Raw genomic sequence first — 19,704 nt, 5'->3', positions numbered from 1 at the left:
CAGGGCAGACAAAGTATGCCTGTGCCGGAGCCATGGCAGGCAGACAAGAAGAGGACATCATTGTATGAAGATGGGAGGCACCGGACCGCAGCGGGAATGCTGTAGATAAGCCCCTGATGCTGGTGGCCTTAGCTCATATACGATTTTTGGGGTGACAGATTCCCTTTACAGTAAGAAAGACATGACAGAAAAGGCAAGCATAGTGGTATGTGAGAGGTATCCACCGCTTTGGTCAGGAGAAAGTGCTTAAGCATTTTGAGTAGTTGTCATGTGACTGCTCACATTCTTTTTGCAAACCTACAGTCACGTGCTGACAATCTGCTCTCCCTGATTCTCTCAATGTTTAGTGAAATACTACAGCTCTTGCCTCATTTAGAGAAGCAGGAAGAGAAGCTATATGAAAATCGCATATGAGTAGTCATGTGGTGACCGCGGGAACTGACAAACAGAGCCTAATCCTGCATTAAGTTTATTACATGCTGTTAGGATTTGGCATGCTATAGTAGTTAATTGTAGAATTAATGCTTCTAACATAAATACTAATATAGAAATCCTTAACTTGTAAGACGGCACAATACTTTATCAACATAGCCATATATCATGTTACCTGAAAAGTTATGGATTTATACAGGACAAGAACCACTAACAGTACAGGAATACATCACCAGAACCACCCACAGTACAAGACAGTAAAGAAACACAACCACCATCAGTACATGAAATACATTACCAGAACCCCCATCAGTACAGCAATACATTACCAGAACCCCCATCTGTACATGAATACATCACAAGAACCACCAACATTAAAGAAATGCATCACCAGAACCACCATTAGTAAATTAACACATCACAAGAACCACCATTAGTACATGAATATATCACCTGAATCACCATCTGTGCAAAAATACATCACCAGAAACACAACAGTGTTGAAATACACCAAAACTACCATCAGTACAAGAATATATCACCAAAACTACCAACAGTACAGAAATACAGCATCACAATCACTGTCATTGGAAGCACAATCAGTACATGAATACATTAGAACCACCATCAGTACATGAATACATTCCCAAAACCATCGTTAGTAAATGAATACATTGCCAAACCTATTACAGAGATCAATTGTAATGTCAGGTCAGTCTCACATACAAGAGTATCAAATGAATCTAAAACTTCAAGTATGTCTTTAACAGTGGCAAGGAAATACTGGGAGTTATATCGCTTATAATGTACAGTATATATTAACTGCTAACCATATTTGGACATTATATGTCCTGATGGGAAGTAATGTTTGTCATCTGGACTTATATACGGTATATATATATATACACACTTCAATAGAAAAAAATGACGGCACTGCTGTTTGGCTAGATTCTCTGATCACAGGTGTTGCAATCTTTACACAGACTGTATCAATGGACTCTGGGTGCTTGTCCAGAAAAACATTACAGTAAGTATGTAGAAAAGAACAAAGCAGATAGCACTCACCGGTCCTTAAAACTTCATGCTTTATTCAACTGATTAAAACATCATGACTAGGAAAGTGGGTTATTGGAATGTGCGAGCCAGTACTGACAACGGCTATTTAGCACTTCACGGCGCTTCCACGGGTCAGTATGTCAGAGGATGTGACGGAGAGGGAAATACCCTGGCTCAGGTATGCTCCTCCCCCCGTGTCCACCTCCCACCAAACAATGAAATACATAAGAACATTAAAAAGATTACAACATTACATGTACTTAATTCAAGAAAACACACCAAAAACAGGCAGAGATGCTTATCTGTCTGAATAGGCCTCAATACAAATGCACAAGCAGGGTGCAGCGGACCCAAATAAAATAGCAAATGCACAGGTGCTTGTGCATTTGTATTGAGGCCTATTCAGACAGATAAGCATCTCTGCCTGTTTTTGGTGTGTTTTCTTGAATTGTTCCTTTTTTGGTGTTTTTCATGTTAGTGTAGGACTGGCAAAAAGTAAGGACCCTTGACGTGGGTTGCCAGCTTCCATATTATGGCCAGAATATCAACCAATACCTTACATATATTTATATGTTTTGTTTTGCACGTATATTTTTTTGCAGGGTGCAGTTGGGCCCAAATGGTTCTGTATACTGTGGCCTCTGTTCACACAGGATGCATTTTAGCACTGGGCAGCCCGCCATAGGGCGTCATTAATAGGCTGGAGCCAGATGCTTGCATTCCTTGTGTGAACACGCCACATACAGTTTTTATCTTAGTGCATTGGTGTACCACACGGCCAATCCCTGATTGAAGGCTGGCTGTTTCATTAGGTATTGCACCTGTGCATTTGCTATTTTATTTGGGTCCGCTGCACCCTGCTTGTGCATTTGTATTGAGGCCTATTCAGACAGATAAGCATCTCTGCCTGTTTTTGGTGTGTTTTCTTGAATTGTTCCTTTTTTGGTGTTTTTCATGTACTTAATTCCCCATAAGGCATTCTGAAAAAAAAAGAGGGAGACATTCTCATATCAAAAAGATCTTCACATTGCTAACCACAGGGAATATTGGTATATTACCTAGCTAGGCTTACCTCTAAAGAGAATTCTATCTATTGTTTAACTAATTGTATAATGAACTAAGGTTTCCCCATCAACAGATTACCAACCTCTTTTATAAAAAGATGGACATGGCTACTCTATCATTTAATCCTGTAGGGCCCATCGCACCTGTGCGCATGATCCATTTTGCTTCTTGCCTCAGCAATAACTTATGCAATTTGTCCCCCCAGGGGGGCAGAATGACTCTTTCTATGCCTGCAAATGTCAGGACATCGGGATCCCCTCCATGTTTCTCCTTAATGTGACTAATTAGTCGAGGTACTCCCTTACCCAACAAGATGGATTTATGATGTTCTCTAAATCTCACATATAGGGGACGTATTGTCTTACCTATATCGAAGAATCCACACGGGCAAAAGACTACATACCCCACAAAATCCGTTTCACATGATATAAATTGTAACACTGTGTGACTGACTGCTCCCATGCGGATTTCACGATCGGTCCTGTGAAACCTACAAAACGGACAGTGTCCGCACTTGTGGTTTCCCCTAGGGATTCCTCCATTCAGCCAATTAGTATTCGGTTTGCTTATACGGTTTCGGACTAAAACATTCCTAAGCCTAGTACTGTGCATGCACGAAATAAGTGCCCCCCTTGCTACAATTTCCACTAATTCTTGCGGTTTTTGCGCGATTCATTGTGCCTCCCTCCACTCTGTCCATATGTTTTTGTAACAGGGTATCTGGATACCCCCTTTGTTTAAATCTGTTAAATAGATCAGTGGACTGCTCTCTATATCCCTCCTGTGTATTGTTCTCTCTTTTAACCCTCAAAAACTGACTACATGGCAGAGACTGTTTAGTGTATGATGGATGGAAACTATTATAGCGCATCATGGAATTCGTAGCTGTGGGTTTCCAATACACAGAGGTACAAATAGACCCATCCTTTACTTCTACTAATACATCATGAAATTCTATCCGACCCCCCAAAATTAGTCGTGAAGGACATATTCAGGTGCACGCTGCCGGGGTCCACGTATCCATAAATACAAATGCATTATGTGATAGGACATAGTTCACACCTTCACAAACAAAATCAATAAACTCATTACTTTTGTCGGTAGTGTTCAGGATTTCTCTTATCACTTCGACCGCCATTTGTTGTGGGATTTTTGCATAAAGATTTTCTACTTCAATTGACGTTAATACAAATCCTGGTTGCCAAGTGAAGTTTTGTATGTTGTCCAAAAAAACATTTGTATCTTTTAGGTAGGATGGTATACTTTTTAACATCGGACATAGCAACCAATCAATGAACTGGGACAGGGGTTCAGTGAGAGACCTTATCCCAGACACGATTGGGTGTCCTGGTGGTGAAACTTATATATATATATATATATATATATATATATATATATATATATATATATATATATCTATCTTATACTGTCTGGGACATATATATATATATATATATATATATATATATATATATATATATATATATATATATATATATATATACACTCACCGGCCACTTTATTAGGTACACCATGCTAGTAACGGGTTGGACCCCCTTTTGCCTTCAGAACTGCCTCAATTCTTCGTGGCATAGATTCAACAAGGTGCTGGAAGCATTCCTCAGAGATTTTGGTCCATATTGACATGATGGCATCACACAGTTGCCGCAGATTTGTCGGCTGCACATCCCAAAGATGCTCCATACAAGGCAGGATGGATCCATGCTTTCATGTTGTTTACGCCAAATTCTGACCCTACCATCCGAATGTCGCAGCAGAAATCGAGACTCATCAGACCAAGCAACGTTTTTCCAATCTTCTACTGTCCAATTTCGATGAGCTTGTACAAATTGTAGCCTCAGTTTCCTGTTCTTAGCTGAAAGGAGTGGTACCCGGTGTGGTCTTCTGCTGCTGTAGCCCATCTGCCTCAAAGTTCGACGCACTGTGCGTTCAGAGATGCTCTTAGGCCTACCTTGGTTGTAACGGGTGGCGATTTGAGTCACTGTTGCCTTTCTATCAGCTCGAACCAGTCTGCCCATTCTCCTCTGACCTCTGGCATCAACAAGGCATTTCCGCCCACAGAACTGCCGCTCACTGGATTTTTTTTCTTTTTCGGACCATTCTCTGTAAACCCTAGAGATGGTTGTGCGTGAAAATCCCAGTAGATCAGCAGTTTCTGAAATACTCAGACCAGCCCTTCTGGCACCAACAACCATGCCACGTTCAAAGGCACTCAAATCACCTTTCTTCCCCATACTGATGCTCGGTTTGAACTGCAGGAGATTGTCTTGACCATGTCTACATGCCTAAATGCACTGAGTTGCCGCCATGTGATTGGCTGATTAGAAATTAAGTGTTAACAAGAAGTTGGACAGGTGTACCTAATAAAGTGGCCGGTGAGTGTATATACTCTATGTCCCAGACAGTATAAGACTGAGATTGAATTCAGCCCTGGCATTTGAAAGCACACAGGCCCATTTGTTGTGTAGTACATGCGAAGTATGGGTTACAAGTGATTGGGCTGTGTATCACATTTACAGAAAAAAATGGGCAGTCACCTAATAATCATGCAGTCAGCAAATAATACAAGTATAATCACCATATAATGACGCAACAAAATCTAATATACTAAAATCATTATTATCAATAATACAACTGTACCAGCTACAAAAAAATACCACAATACCATGATCAAATAGTAATGGAGCGCCCCAAGGGCTAGGGGAACTCGGTACCGGGCCCTTCGGTTCTCAAGGGGGATGTCATGGTGGCTGACCCGGTCCGTGGCCCTCGGGAGACGTCCGATGTAAATGGGGGAAAGGTCTTTAAAGGGATATGTTCATGACGCCACCTGTGGTACTCGGTCAGGGTGTACGACGCTGCTGTGAGGGGTCCACTGGGGTGATGTTATGGCAGCTAGATGGTATACCTTCCCACAGGTGAAGTGTATCCCCAGGGCTTCCCAGAGTGTAGATGGTGAATGATGTAAGGCGCAGTGAAGAACGAGGAAACACCAGGGTGCAGTCTCTTTACCTTTTACTGAAGGCTTCAGCGTCCACAGTCCAGAGCACCAGATGACAGGGCAGGCAGAGTCCGGCCGGTCTGAAGGCAAATCCAGAGTCCCCTTATCAGGTGGAAATCAGTAGCCTTCCTCTAGCGCCTGGGTGTTGTAGTACCTCCCTGCTGAGCTTCTCGGTAAGGTCCTCACAACTGTTGTAGATGTTCTAGATGTTATGTCTCTCTCTCTGTCCACCTGATGGTAAGGATAGGACAAACCCGTATGACTGGTGGCCTGAGGCTTTTTACAGGGACTCAGTTTTTACTGGCCCCCACAGTTGCCACCGTGCCTCCTGGGTATGGGTCGGGCAACTAATATGGAATTAGCTGTCCTGCCGGTCTCTGGAGCAAGGCTTGGAGACGATGACTCCCTCGGTGTTCCGGCTACCGAATCCTGTGCCTCAGAAAGGAGGCAGCCTTTTGCAGGGCAGAACTCCTTCTGGTTTCCTCTCCTTTTGCTATGACTTAGTTTCTCACTCGCTACAATACAATTCTCTTCCAATGTCTCTTTCTTAGGATGCTGCCGCACGTCGGGCAGGCGCAGCTCCGTGGCCTTCTGTCTAGGCCTCTGACAGGATACCACCCCTGTCAGGGACCCACTACCTGAGTGGAGCTCAGATAGCAGCTTACTGGGTGAAGCCCAGCTCGCTTCTACCTAACTTCCTATCCAGACCACCAGTTTTACCTAATTGTGAAGAGTGCCCTAATAAATAGGAGCATAGCTCCCCCTGGTGGACTAGAGTGTGAAGTGTGTTGTGTTGTTTGTGATACCTGGTAAAGTGATCTCCTTTATTGCCTTCAGACGTAACATCATTCCCCCTGGTGGAAGAATGACATTACTGCAACGACCAGGACCCTGGGGTGCTGCAGTAACACCATACCAATCATTAACAAAAACCACTGTACTAAGACCAATAATACCACCATAAGTGAGCAGGTCAGATCTACAGAGGCACTCTGCAGACCACATAAGTTTAGACTGTTCAGATAAATGCCGTAGGTCACAATTGATGTAATGTCTGATTGAAATAGTTAACTCACTTTTTTCTTCTCTATCCACACCATCATGACAACTTCTTCCATCAATAAGTCTTTGCAGAATTTAACATGCAGAAGCTTTGGCGCATGTTTTTCTAGCACCCTGTGCACTTTACCCCAATTCTACAAACTCATCTCCCTACTGCTATAACCTTCTGTTGTGCCCTAGATAGTGATAATCAGTGATATGCCCTTAGCGCCGTGACCTAGGCCCTAGGTGAGATGCAGTGATGTCATCATGCTGCTTGATGCTTGCTGTTTGACTTTTGGCAGGCAACAGGCCAGAAGTGGCCTAAGGCAAGTAGGGTGTAGAGGTGAGCTAATATTTCAATATTCGGTTTGGATTACGATTGCCGAATTTGCAATATTCACGAATATTCGCCGAACATAACCGAACACCATTCATGTCAATTGGAGGCCAAAACAAATGCATTCACAACACCTTATAACTGCCCCAAATGGTGCCACAACACATGAAATTAGAGGCAGACACCAGGAAAGTGGGCTCAATTCACCCACAGTAGTAATTGTAGGATGGGACTGCAGCAATCAGCCAGGCATGAGTATCAGGGTCTGGGACAGCATTTACAGCTTTCAATTGAACATCACAGTAAGACAAGGTGGGTGAGGCATCGGTGTAGTCCTCCTGTGCTGGAGCCCTGATATCACAAGCAACAGTTCAACCTACTTTCATACTCAGCCACACTCAGGTGGCACAAATATCATATCAATTTCATAGACTACTATTGTCAGAATAATCTAAGGATACTAACACAGGTAGTTGACTCCAAGGAAGTGGAAATATCCAAAAAAGAGGTTAAACCACACCCTTAAATATCCAAGTCTGTAAAGACAAAGAGGTGCACGTCAAAACCAGGGAGTCCATCCCAGAGCGCATTCCATATCCAAATGAATAAAAAGACAGCGCCTCAAACTGCAGTGAAGATAAGTCTTACATTTTATTCTGCCTCCTGTGGCGACTTTTCGGTCAAAAAGACCTTTTTCAAGCACAGTACACAGTGTTCAAACCGCCATGATATACACAAGGTAACACCCACTAGTTAACCAACCACCAATAGGATATACATACAAAAGTGAAACAATCCCATCATATCAAAAAACATATATACAAATAAAAACAATCCCACCGGAGCATCTACTATATTATCACCTAATCTAACATCAAACCGCTAACTCTGATTGTTCTTATGCACATAATATAAAGCATCATAGAACAAAAAAGAGTCCCATTTGTAAAATGTAAACAAACGAACCTCAAGGAAGTGGAGGCTTGACGGTCTTGGAGGCCTAATGCTACAGGCACATGAAGAGACCCAACCAGGAGTCTACACATTTACAAAAATTAGTGGCAGACACCAACAAAGTGGCATTAATTGCAATAGAGTAGAACTAGTATAGCGGGGACACCTCTTCCACTACAGCCAACCCAGCAGATGGAGTCTGTAATGAGCAAGGTGGTGGAATCACTGTTCCATATCCCTCTGAAAGCCTGGAAGGGGCATAACTAGGTGACCTACCAAATGCCTACTTGGACAAGTGGCAACAGGTGAAAACTGTGACCCAAGGCGGGAACAAAGAGATGGCACCAGGTGCTGCTCCATGGCTGACCTACAGAAGGTGGCAGATGACCCCCTACAGCAGGTAAGCTGCTACAGCCCGAAGGAAGGATGAATAATGCAGGCAGGCAATGTAGGGACTCTTGAACCAACCATGGGTGCAGATGTGACAGGAACAGAAAAAAGCAATGGCAGGTGTGGGCTAGACCGGGTGTTAGACAGATGGGCTCTGGCAGGTGCGATCTGGACCGGCTGATGGACAGGAGAAGAGCACAGACAGGTACGAGCAGACGGGCACCCACAGGTAAGAAACCAAAGCTCCCAGCATAAAAGACCCGAACCAATGAGAACATGACAGGGAATATTGATAGTATTAAATTATTTTATTTATTCATTTATCAATAGCAATAGTGACAAACATAAAAAGATTACTGTTTAAAAATTATTATAAAAATACATATATAAATGAATTCCAAAATATGTGCACAGTAAAAAGCCGCAAAATTATAAGGCCAGCCAAATCCTCAACGTATACTACACATGGCATCCTCTTTTCCTCGCTCATGTAGTCCCTGCTGTTGTGCGCATGAGCGCTCGGCGGTCTGGTGTCGGGGCCACGGCGTCTTTGTGTCCTTGGCAACGCCATGATCTTACCATGTGCGTCCGGTCACGTGACGCTGTGTCCCGGACTTCCGGTCTGTACGAGCGGCGCATGCGCCGCACAAGCGGCGGGGATTCACATCAGCGTCCCCTGATACGGATAGTATATAAACACCTTTGGTCATGCTATGATACATTCCCCCTGACGAAGGACTGCGGGTCTGAAACGCGCGTCGGGGTGCACATTATTCAGCCGCAGGCAGCCCGGGATCATTCACCCGATTCCCTATGGTAAGTAATTGGCATTCCCATTGCATTGGCACTTAGCACTTTTCAATCAACTAGCCTCTTTGGCTGTTTCTTCTGCACTAGATGCTCTCTGGTGGTAACTAACTTGTTGCACATAGCACTTTATACATTGTTTTATATTGTCACCATGATTCTTTGAGATTGACTTTTTACTGATTTTCTATCAATTTTGCGATTTTTTAGTGATTTTTTTCACTGGCACATATGGATTTTTGTTCTTTTATATATATATCTAGTGTACATATGGGATAAATTGCCATGTGTAGTATACGTTGAGGATTTGGCTGGCCTTATAATTTTGCGGCTTTTTACTGTGCACATATTTTGGAATTCATTTATATATGTATTTTTATAATAATTTTTAAACAGTAATCTTTTTATGTTTGTCACTATTGCTATTGATAAATGAATAAATAAAATAATTTAATACTATCAATATTACCTGTCATGTTCTCATTGGTTCGGGTCTTTTATGCTGGGAGCTTTGGTTTCTCTCTCTAGTGGTTTCCCCACTAAAACTGTTGCACAGGTGTGATCTATCAACTACAAGTGTATATTTATTTTAATAATATAAATTTATTTTTAATATTTATTATCCTAATATCACTACTGTGTTTTCTTACTAATATTTATACTGTGTTCTGCACAGGCCCTCCTGCCCTGGACATGGACTTTAGGACCAGGGAACAGTCCTGGCAGGGACAAATTAATGCGGTGTTTGGCAATAGTGGTGATCCTATAACCTCCAATGGTGGTATACAATATGATGATTTCTTTTATACTATAAAGAATTTGACATATAAACGTACACGCTCCTGGTGGAACAGGGCGTTCTTGGAGAATTACGTCCAAAGGCAACTCATTCCTAGGGGCCTAAGGATTCAGATTACACCATCATTTCCCGTCAATGATGAAGATTTCATCAATAAATGGGAAACTATATGTAATGATACATCAAAAAAATTAATGGAGCTCCTTATACAATTTAATTTAAAGAATTTGGCTGAGATTGACAAATCCCTGGAAGAAAATATTATGAAGGCCAAGGGTAACCTTACCCCCGAGCAATTTGGAACGATTAATCCACAACTGGAGAAACTGGTGGATCAATGGGTAAAAGACATACAGGATAAACAGGCTAAAAAACTGATGAGAGATCAAAATGACCTTGCTAAGGGGAGAATTTACAGATGGCGTAAGAATATGACCCGTGAACGCACGATGTCTACAACATCAAGTATAACTAACGGTGACGTCTCATGTGCCTCCTCTTCCGCCTCTACTTCAGTATCTGTCATTTCTACTCCAAAACGTAAAAGAGAACCCCGCTATATATCAACCAAACGGAATTTGAGATATTCGCCTGAAAGAAATGAAAATAACAACAAGGTACCGTATATACTCGAGTATAAGCCGACCCGAGTATAAGCCGACCCCCCTAATTTTGCCACAAAAAACTGGGAAAACTTATTGACTCGAGTATAAGCCTAGGGTGGAAAATGCAGCAGCTACCGGTGAATTTCAAAAATAAAAATAGATGCTCCATACTGTTCATTATGGCCCCATAGCTGTGCCATATAGTGCTCTGCACCATTATTGCCCCATAGCTGTGCCATATAGTGCTCTGCACCGTTACTGCCCCATAGCTGTGCCATATAGTGCTCTGCACCATTACTGCCCCATAGCTGTGCCATATAGTGCTCTGCACCATTGCCCCATAGCTGTGCCATATAGTGCTCTGCACCATTACTGCCCCATAGCTGTGCCATATAGTGCTCTGCACCATTACTGCCCCATAGCTGTGCCATATAGTGCTCTGCACCATTGCCCCATAGCTGTGCCATATAGTGCTCTGCACCATTACTGCCCCATAGCTGTGCCATATAGTGCTCTGCACCATTACTGCCCCATAGCTGTGCCATATAGTGCTCTGCACCATTACTGCCCCATAGCTGTGCCATATAGTGCTCTGCACCATTGCCCCATAGCTGTGCCATATAGTGCTCTGCACCATTGCCCCATAGCTGTGCCATATAGTGCTCTGCACCATTACTGCCCCATAGCTGTGCCATATAGTGCTCTGCACCATTATTGCCCCATAGCTGTGCCATATAGTGCTCTGCACCATTGCCCCATAGCTGTGCCATATAGTGCTCTGCACCATTACTGCCCCATAGCTGTGCCATATAGTGCTCTGCACCATTACTGCCCCATAGCTGTGCCATATAGTGCTCTGCACCATTACTGCCCCATAGCTGTGCCATATAGTGCTCTGCACCATTACTGCCCCATAGCTGTGCCATATAGTGCTCTGCACCATTGCCCCATAGCTGTGCCATATAGTGCTCTGCACCATTACTGCCCCATAGCTGTGCCATATAGTGCTCTGCACCATTATTGCCCCATAGCTGTGCCATATAGTGCTCTGCACCATTGCCCCATAGCTGTGCCATATAGTGCTCTGCACCATTACTGCCCCATAGCTGTGCCATATAGTGCTCTGCACCATTGCCCCATAGCTGTGCCATATAGTGCTCTGCACCATTGCCCCATAGCTGTGCCATACAGTGCTCTGCACCGTCCATTATTGCCCCATAGCTGCGCTGCTGCTGCTGCAATAAAAATAATAAAACACATACTCACCTGTCTTGCTTGCAGCTCCTCGGCGCCATCTTCCCGGCGTCTCCCTGCACTGACTGACCAGGCAGAGGGCGGCGCGCACACTATATGCGTCATCGCGCCCTCTGCCTGAACAGTCAGTGAGGAGAGAGAGACGCCAGGAAGATGGAGACAGCGCCCGGCGTGTGGAACGAGGAGAGGTGAATATGACACTTACCTGCTCCCGGCGTCCCGCTCCTTCCCCCTGCCTGTCTTCGGTGCCGCAGCCTCTTTCTCTATCAGCGGTCACCGGCACCGCTTCATTAGAGAAATGAATAGGCGGCTCCGCCCCTATGGGAGGTGGAGCAGCCTATTCATTTCTCTAATGAGCGGTCCCACGTGACCGCTCAGGGGAAGAGGCTGCGGCACCCGGAGACCGTGGGACAGGCAGGGGGAGCGCCAGGATCGCCGGGACTAGGTAAGTATATGACAGTGCTCACCCGCCGACCCCACCACCGACCATGACTCGAGTATAAGCCGAGGGGGCACTTTCAGCCCAAAAATTTGGGCTGAAAATCTCGGCTTATACTCGAGTATATACGGTAATTAATCTGAGCTCTCATATTTTTTCACAAATAGAGCTTAATGTATTAAGTAGGGGACTGATGTTTTGCCCAACGGCCAACTTTGATAAATTCACCGCTATCAAAGACTTGCACCTCTTTGCAAGAAAGTTACTATTTAAGCGTCACTTTCATAATGAGGATACAAACTTGTTATTCCCAACAGAGGCGGAACAGGAGGCACTAGACGCATTGGAAGAACTAGCACGTGAACATAACGGGACTGAGGGAGGTAAGATTCCAGATTCCATTAAGCCACGTTCACATAGATTTCCTCCCCTCTCCTCATGTCCGACTTTGGACATTTTTGTCCAGAATGTTAGTAGGGAATTTGATAAAATCCCCCGTTACCCTAATACCGTCAATCTCAGTAAAGAAGAAAGAAACAGCCTAACTAAAATACAGGGCATGCAGGACATTCTTATTAAACCTGCAGACAAGGGCGGAAACATAGTGATTTGGCCTAAATCACTATATGAGGCAGAGGCATTTAGACAATTGAGGGTCGAGATTTGCTATAAAAAACTTACCTTTAATCCCCTAGATAAATTTTCAAAAGAATTAATAGCTATTCTTAAGGAGGCGAGGGATAGTGGGATAATAACTAAAGATTTATTTTCAGCTCTACAAGTGGTGGAACCAACGTTACCCACTTTCTATCTATTACCCAAAATCCATAAGAATGAAACTGTACCACCAGGCAGACCAATTATCTCGGGCTGTGGGAATTTTATGGAAAATATCAACAAATATATAGATTCTAGATTACAACCTCTGGTTGAGGTGCTGCCATCATTCATTAAGGACACCAGCGACTTCTTAAAGAAAATAGATGGCTTACACATTAGTGGTGATACCCTACTAGTATCGTGTGATGTGGAATCCCTGTACACGAATATACGCCACAATGATGGGCTAAGGGCAGTTCGTTATTTTTTGGATTCCTCCCCAACATCTAAAGATTTAAATAATTTGACTCTGGAACTTCTTGATTTTTCCCTGTCACACAATTTTTTTCTATTCAAGGGGTCCTTCTACCTACAGCTCCAGGGCACTGCAATGGGCGCGTCATTTGCGCCTGCTTATGCTAATTTATTCCTGGGGCTGTGGGAGAGGGACCTCTTGATGTCAGATGCTGCACCAGCGATGGACCGTATCCTCTTATGGGTACGGTTCATCGATGACATATTTATTCTTTGGCAGGGTTCAGTAGCATCCTTAAAAATTTTCATGTCCCAGTTGAATCAAAACCCACTTAATATACATCTTACTTATAAGTGGGATTTGAATCAAATCGAATTCCTTGATGTTACAGTAAAGAGGGGTGTAGATAATGTACTTCTGACAGATCTATATCGGAAACCGACAGCGGTTAATTCATTCTTACATGCGTCATCGTCACACCCGAAGGCTATGATAAATTCCATACCAATAGGGCAGTTTCTACGCCTTCGGAGAGTATGCTCAGAAGAGGAGGATTTTGAAAAACAGGCAAATATTCTAAAGGGGAGATTCTTTGAACGTGGCTATAGCCATAGATCGGTTAAAAAAGCTTACAATCGGGCTAAATATACCACAAGACATGAGGCCCTATATACTGTAAAACTCCCGACTAAAAAACAGCCCATCAGATACATTACCCAATTTCATGGCCAGACTGATTTGATGCGACATTATCTGGCAAAATCATGGCCAATACTCCAGAGTGATCCGATATTATCCAAATACATTGGCAAACATCCAGATATTACATTTAGGCGTTCACGGAATCTCGGTAATTCTCTTGTTAAAAGCCACTATGTGAGTGATCCATCAGTGGGTTCCACATTCTTGAATAGGACCAAACCACAACCTGGCTGCAAACCATGTGGAAAATGTGTGGCCTGTCCTAACATTATGAGGTCACAATCATTTAAAAACAGTAAAGGTACTACAACGTACCAGATCAAACATCCAATCACATGTATGTCTCGAGCCGTAATATACTATGCTGTATGTCCATGTCCACTTATTTACATAGGAATGACGACTCGTCAGTTAAAAGTACGCACAAGAGAACATATATTGGGAATTCAAGCAGCCAAGGAGATTGAGGACGTCACAATTTTGAAAACTCTCCCCAAACATTTTAAAACACACCATAATAGTGACGCCTCTCTCCTAAAAGTGGTAGGAATAGATATAATTAAACATAATGAGAGAAGTGGGAAGGTAAGTACACCTCTAGCACAGCTAGAAACAAAATGGATTTGGCTATTGGATACAGTGTCACCTAATGGCCTTAATGAAAATCTAAGTTTTGCTCCATTTTTATGATACTATTTTTAGTAACTTTTACGTAATTCTTCTAGTATTGTATACCTTTTAAAATTAATTTTTATTAATTTAATCATTTTTTAATCTATTTTTATTGGTATGGTTATCTATTTAATATTATCTTGCTTTTATAGATAGTTACATATAACTACTTAATATGTGATCATTGTATGACCAATATTGATAAATGATGTATTTAATTTGTATTAATTATTGTGCTTATACCATCTTAGGCATTCTTTAATAACGTACCTTGTGGATGTATACTGCATGTTGGGTCTTCACGTGAAGTCAGGAACCAGGGACCAGCCTTCTTTATTTTGGGTTCCCCTTATATTCCAGTTCTATTTGAAGTGAACATCTGCCCACATTGGACCCAGGAGGACTAGATAAAGAAAAAACATCATATATATTATAACTACTCTTTGCTATATGCTGTTTATCTCCTCTGCATAAGCTGTATTCAGCCCCCTCTTAAGGGATTTAATGTGGGTTTGCGATATATACTGTCCAAAATATTATATACTTTGTACTATTGTATTGGGATACTATTATATTTCTCTAGTATAGTTTTCTGATGTCGTACTCACACTGATCTGACCCAAAATATTTACTTATTTATTTATTTTTTCTTTATTACTATTATTATTAGTTATTATTATCATTTTCATAATATTTTATTATATATATACATTTTTTCACTAATAATCTTCCTTACACCTTCCATTCACATTTTTATCACATAGTTAGCATAAACATTTCCTTATAATTATTGTTCACCACACAGCACATAGCCATTGTTAATATATGACATGAATATTCAGACACAATGTCTGTAATGTCGCGGCGTTACATTATACAGCATCAATGGCAATTTCTACATTGGCACTATAGTATTTAATTATTATTTTCATCACTTTGCCCTATTTCACGAGCACAATTAGAGATCCTCTTTTCCTCGCTCATGTAGTCCCTGCTGTTGTGCGCATGAGCGCTCGGCGGTCTGGTGTCGGGGCCACGGCGTCTTTGTGTCCTTGGCAACGCCATGATCTTACCATGTGCGTCCGGTCACGTGACGCTGTGTCCCGGACTTCCGGTCTGTACGAGCGGCGCATGCGCCGCACAAGCGGCGGGGATTCACATCAGCGTCCCCTGATACGGATAGTATATAAACACCTTTGGTCATGCTATGATACATTCCCCCTGACGAAGGACTGCGGGTCTGAAACGCGCGTCGGGGTGCACATTATTCAGCCGCAGGCAGCCCGGGATCATTCACCCGATTCCCTATAGTAAGTAATTGGCATTCCCATTGCATTGGCACTTAGCACTTTTCAATCAACTAGCCTCTTTGGCTGTTTCTTCTGCACTAGATGCTCTCTGGTGGTAACTAACTTGTTGCACATAGCACTTTATACATTGTTTTATATTGTCACCATGATTCTTTGAGATTGATTTTTTACTGATTTTCTATCAATTTTGCGATTTTTTAGTGATTTTTTTCACTGGCACATATGGATTTTTGTTCTTTTATATATATATCTAGTGTACATATGGGATAAATTGCCATGTGTAGTATACGTTGAGGATTTGGCTGGCCTTATAATTTTGCGGCTTTTTACTGTGCACATATTTTGGAATTAATTTATATATGTATTTTTATAATAATTTTTAAACAGTAATCTTTTTATGTTTGTCACTATTGCTATTGATAAATGAATAAATAAAATAATTTAATACTATCAATATTCCCTGTCATGTTCTCATTGGTTCGGGTCTTTTATGCTGGGAGCTTTGGTTTCTCTCTCTAGTGGTTTCCCCACTAAAACTGTTGCACAGGTGTGATCTATCAACTACAAGTGTATATTTATTTTAATAATATAAATTTATTTTTAATATTTATTATCCTAATATCACTACTGTGTTTTCTTACCCACAGGTAAGAGCAGACAGGTACAGGGTAGACAAGCAAACAGGCGGACATGGGGAACCTGAAAACTAGCAAGCATGCAAGGCAAACTAATAACGTAGCTCAGGTACCTCCATATTGGAGGAGAAGCCTTAAATAGAAGTGTCGCAGAGCTATAGGCTGGGAATACCTTAGGTTGATGCAGCTGGTTCCTTTAAGAGGGAGGGAGTGTGCGCTCTTAAGCATAGTTCCTGGTAATACAACTGAACCTTGGTGGATACTGACACATAGGGGGCGAGATGAAGAGGTGGTTTGTGAGTGGGAGACACTGAATGTCTTGTCTGTTAGGTACGAGGAGATCCAACAAAGGGCCAAGTCTGTAATGTCTCAGATCAGAAAGTCTGTAGTAAGAGGGAACGGTCCACTGTGTCAAAGACAGATGCCAGGTCCAGGAGAAGGAGGAGGACAAACTCGCGTTGCTTTCATTTGGCGGTTAGTAGGTCATTGGTGACTTTAGTCAGAGAAGTTTCAGTGGAATGGTGCGGTCTGAAGCCAGATTGTATGCGGTCAAAGAGGGAGCAAGAGGAGAGGTGGCAGGACAGTTCAAAATGGACGTGTTGTTCCAGTAGTGTGGAGGCATAGGGGAGAAATGATATGGCGTGATGGGTAGACATAGAAGATGGGTCAAGGGTGGGCTTTTTGAGGATAGGTGTGATCGAGGTATGTTTGAATCAGGATAGAAGCCACCAGTTGTTAGTGACAGGTTGAAGAGGTGGGTTAGACTTGTGATGAAGACTGTGGTAAAGTTTTGAATGAGGTAGGACGTTATTGTGTCAAGTTCACAGGTGGAAATCATCTGAGAGGAGAGGGAAGGGGAGCTGGTGGATGCAGGAAAGAATTGAAAATACTGAATAGCTGTTTGGGGTTGTGAGACAGGTATGATATGAGAAATGAGAAGTTGGTTTGATCTGCTACAGTGATTGTGCAGCATTTTTACAACTTCTGTTACTGGACGGGCAACTCTGCTGCCTTTCTTTGGCAGCCATGCAGTGGTACGCTTTGTAGATGTGGGCCAGAAAGAACATGTGCTCCAGTAGATGGCAAGCGCTGCATCAAGTGGCCTCTGCTCCTCTTCCCCCACCTTAACATCACAGACAGTATAGTCCTCAGTGGTGGCCCCCCAATTACCCTTTTTTCCCCACATCACAACTCTCCAAGTGCCCAACTGACTAATAGGAACCACAGATGGCTGAGTCTGCAGATCTCTCTACACACTGTATGCCATGGGCATAGCAAGTGTACTCTAAAGATTCACAGATTCAAGAGGAGGAAATCATCTGCACCGATGACAATTTTTTTTCTCACTTTGACCCATGGCTGGACAAAGTTTGGTCCGAACATAAACCAAACCCTCGTCAACAGACGTTAACCCCGTTGGGTGACGGTGATCCATTCATGACTCAAATACTTGATGTGCCCACGGACTGTACTGTGCTGTCAAGGCAGGAAGAGGAGGAGGTTGACTCCCAGGGTGAGGAGTGGGAGAACAGAGAGGATGACGATGAAGTAGTAGATCACATTTGGTGTAAACCCAGAGGCATGCAGCTGAGTACCTCAGCAAAGGAGGAGGAGGAGGAAGACAAGGAGGTTACGTAGACACATAGTTATGCAAACACGACAACCAATGCATCCTGAGCCCCAACTATGGCAGTGGACAGCAGAATTCACGGTTCTGCAGTTGCCTATCTTTGGTCTTCTTTTCAGACCAGCAAAAATCTGAAAAATCATGTTATCTGTCATCTTTTTTAAAAAAAGGCATAGTAGAGTAAAAAAATGAAATTATTTCAGTACTACATGCATGAACTGGCACATGCATAATCAACATGTATTAATCTGGGAATGTCACAGTGCTAAAATACAGAATAGCGGGCATCGCCAGCCACCGTCCACCCCATCAACCACATCTTCTGATTCTTCCTCCTATCTCACCATGGCACGTGTTGTCACACAGGTCTCCAGTCAAAGAAACTCCACTTGTTTACCCCATACATTTGGGGTGATTGAGAGCCTGTCAGCTGATATGGAATTGGACATGCCTGCAGTTTTTGACTGATCTTACATAAGAAGCACACCCCATCTTTCTCAATCCACTGTAACATCTCCGCCTGCACCTCTCTCACAGTCAAATAGTTTGTCATGTTTACCCTACTCCACCCTGTGTCAGCGAAGCAGCAAACCCTCGTTTGTGCAGTTGCACTCACGTAAAAGATTCTTTCCTCCTACACATGGCAACGCTAACAGCATGATCTTGATCATCTTCAATCTACTAATAATTACCTTTATTTATATATCACAAACACATTCCGCATAGTTTTACATAGTTTATAAAACAGTCAAAATTTACCGAGTTTAAGATAATCAAACAATTAAAGCAAAAATAATGACGACCCTGCTCTTCAAAGCTTACAATTTACAATGAGGTGGATGTGACACAAATTGCAGGTGCTTATTTACAATGATGGTACAACCATCTTGAAGAAATGGGGGGTAGAAAAAGGCTGTATGAGCCTTTTGGGTACGGTTGAGTATGATGGCGAATTATGTTCAGAGAAGTAGCGACTTTGATTAGTCAACGTGATAGGCCGCTCTAAACATATGTGTTTTTAGGGAGCACCTAAAAATATCTAAGTTGTTGTTATACTCCTAGTTTCATGGGGGACAAAGGGTAAGAGGTCAGTCATCTAGGTAGGAAATTGAACCCAGCCGGACAAAGTCCAGATCAGGGGTGTTACCGTCTTTGTGTGTCTCAGAGTTTGAAAGTTGCGAGAGGCCACGAGAATTGGCTAGAGATAGCAGCTGGGATGCAGTTGGGGAGATGAAGCCGTTGAAGTCTCCCAGGATAAGAGTTGTCAATTCTGAGGACATGAAGTGTGGCAGCAACAAGCAAAAGTGGTCAAGGAAGTGGGTGGGTGAGCCTGGGGGCCGGTATATGACGGCTACCCTGAGGGAGAGGGGATGGAACACCCTGATGATGTGAACCTCAAAAGAAGAATGGTGTCCTATTTGTCTGTATTTATTATTGGATTAAAAACAGGATTGTTGTTGGCAGCGAGGAGTGTAGGGT

The sequence above is a fragment of the Ranitomeya variabilis genome, chromosome 4 (genome assembly GCF_051348905.1).
Source record: "Ranitomeya variabilis isolate aRanVar5 chromosome 4, aRanVar5.hap1, whole genome shotgun sequence".
Classification (NCBI taxonomy): Eukaryota; Metazoa; Chordata; class Amphibia; order Anura; family Dendrobatidae; genus Ranitomeya; species Ranitomeya variabilis.
Note: the sequence above shows the minus strand (reverse complement) of the source record.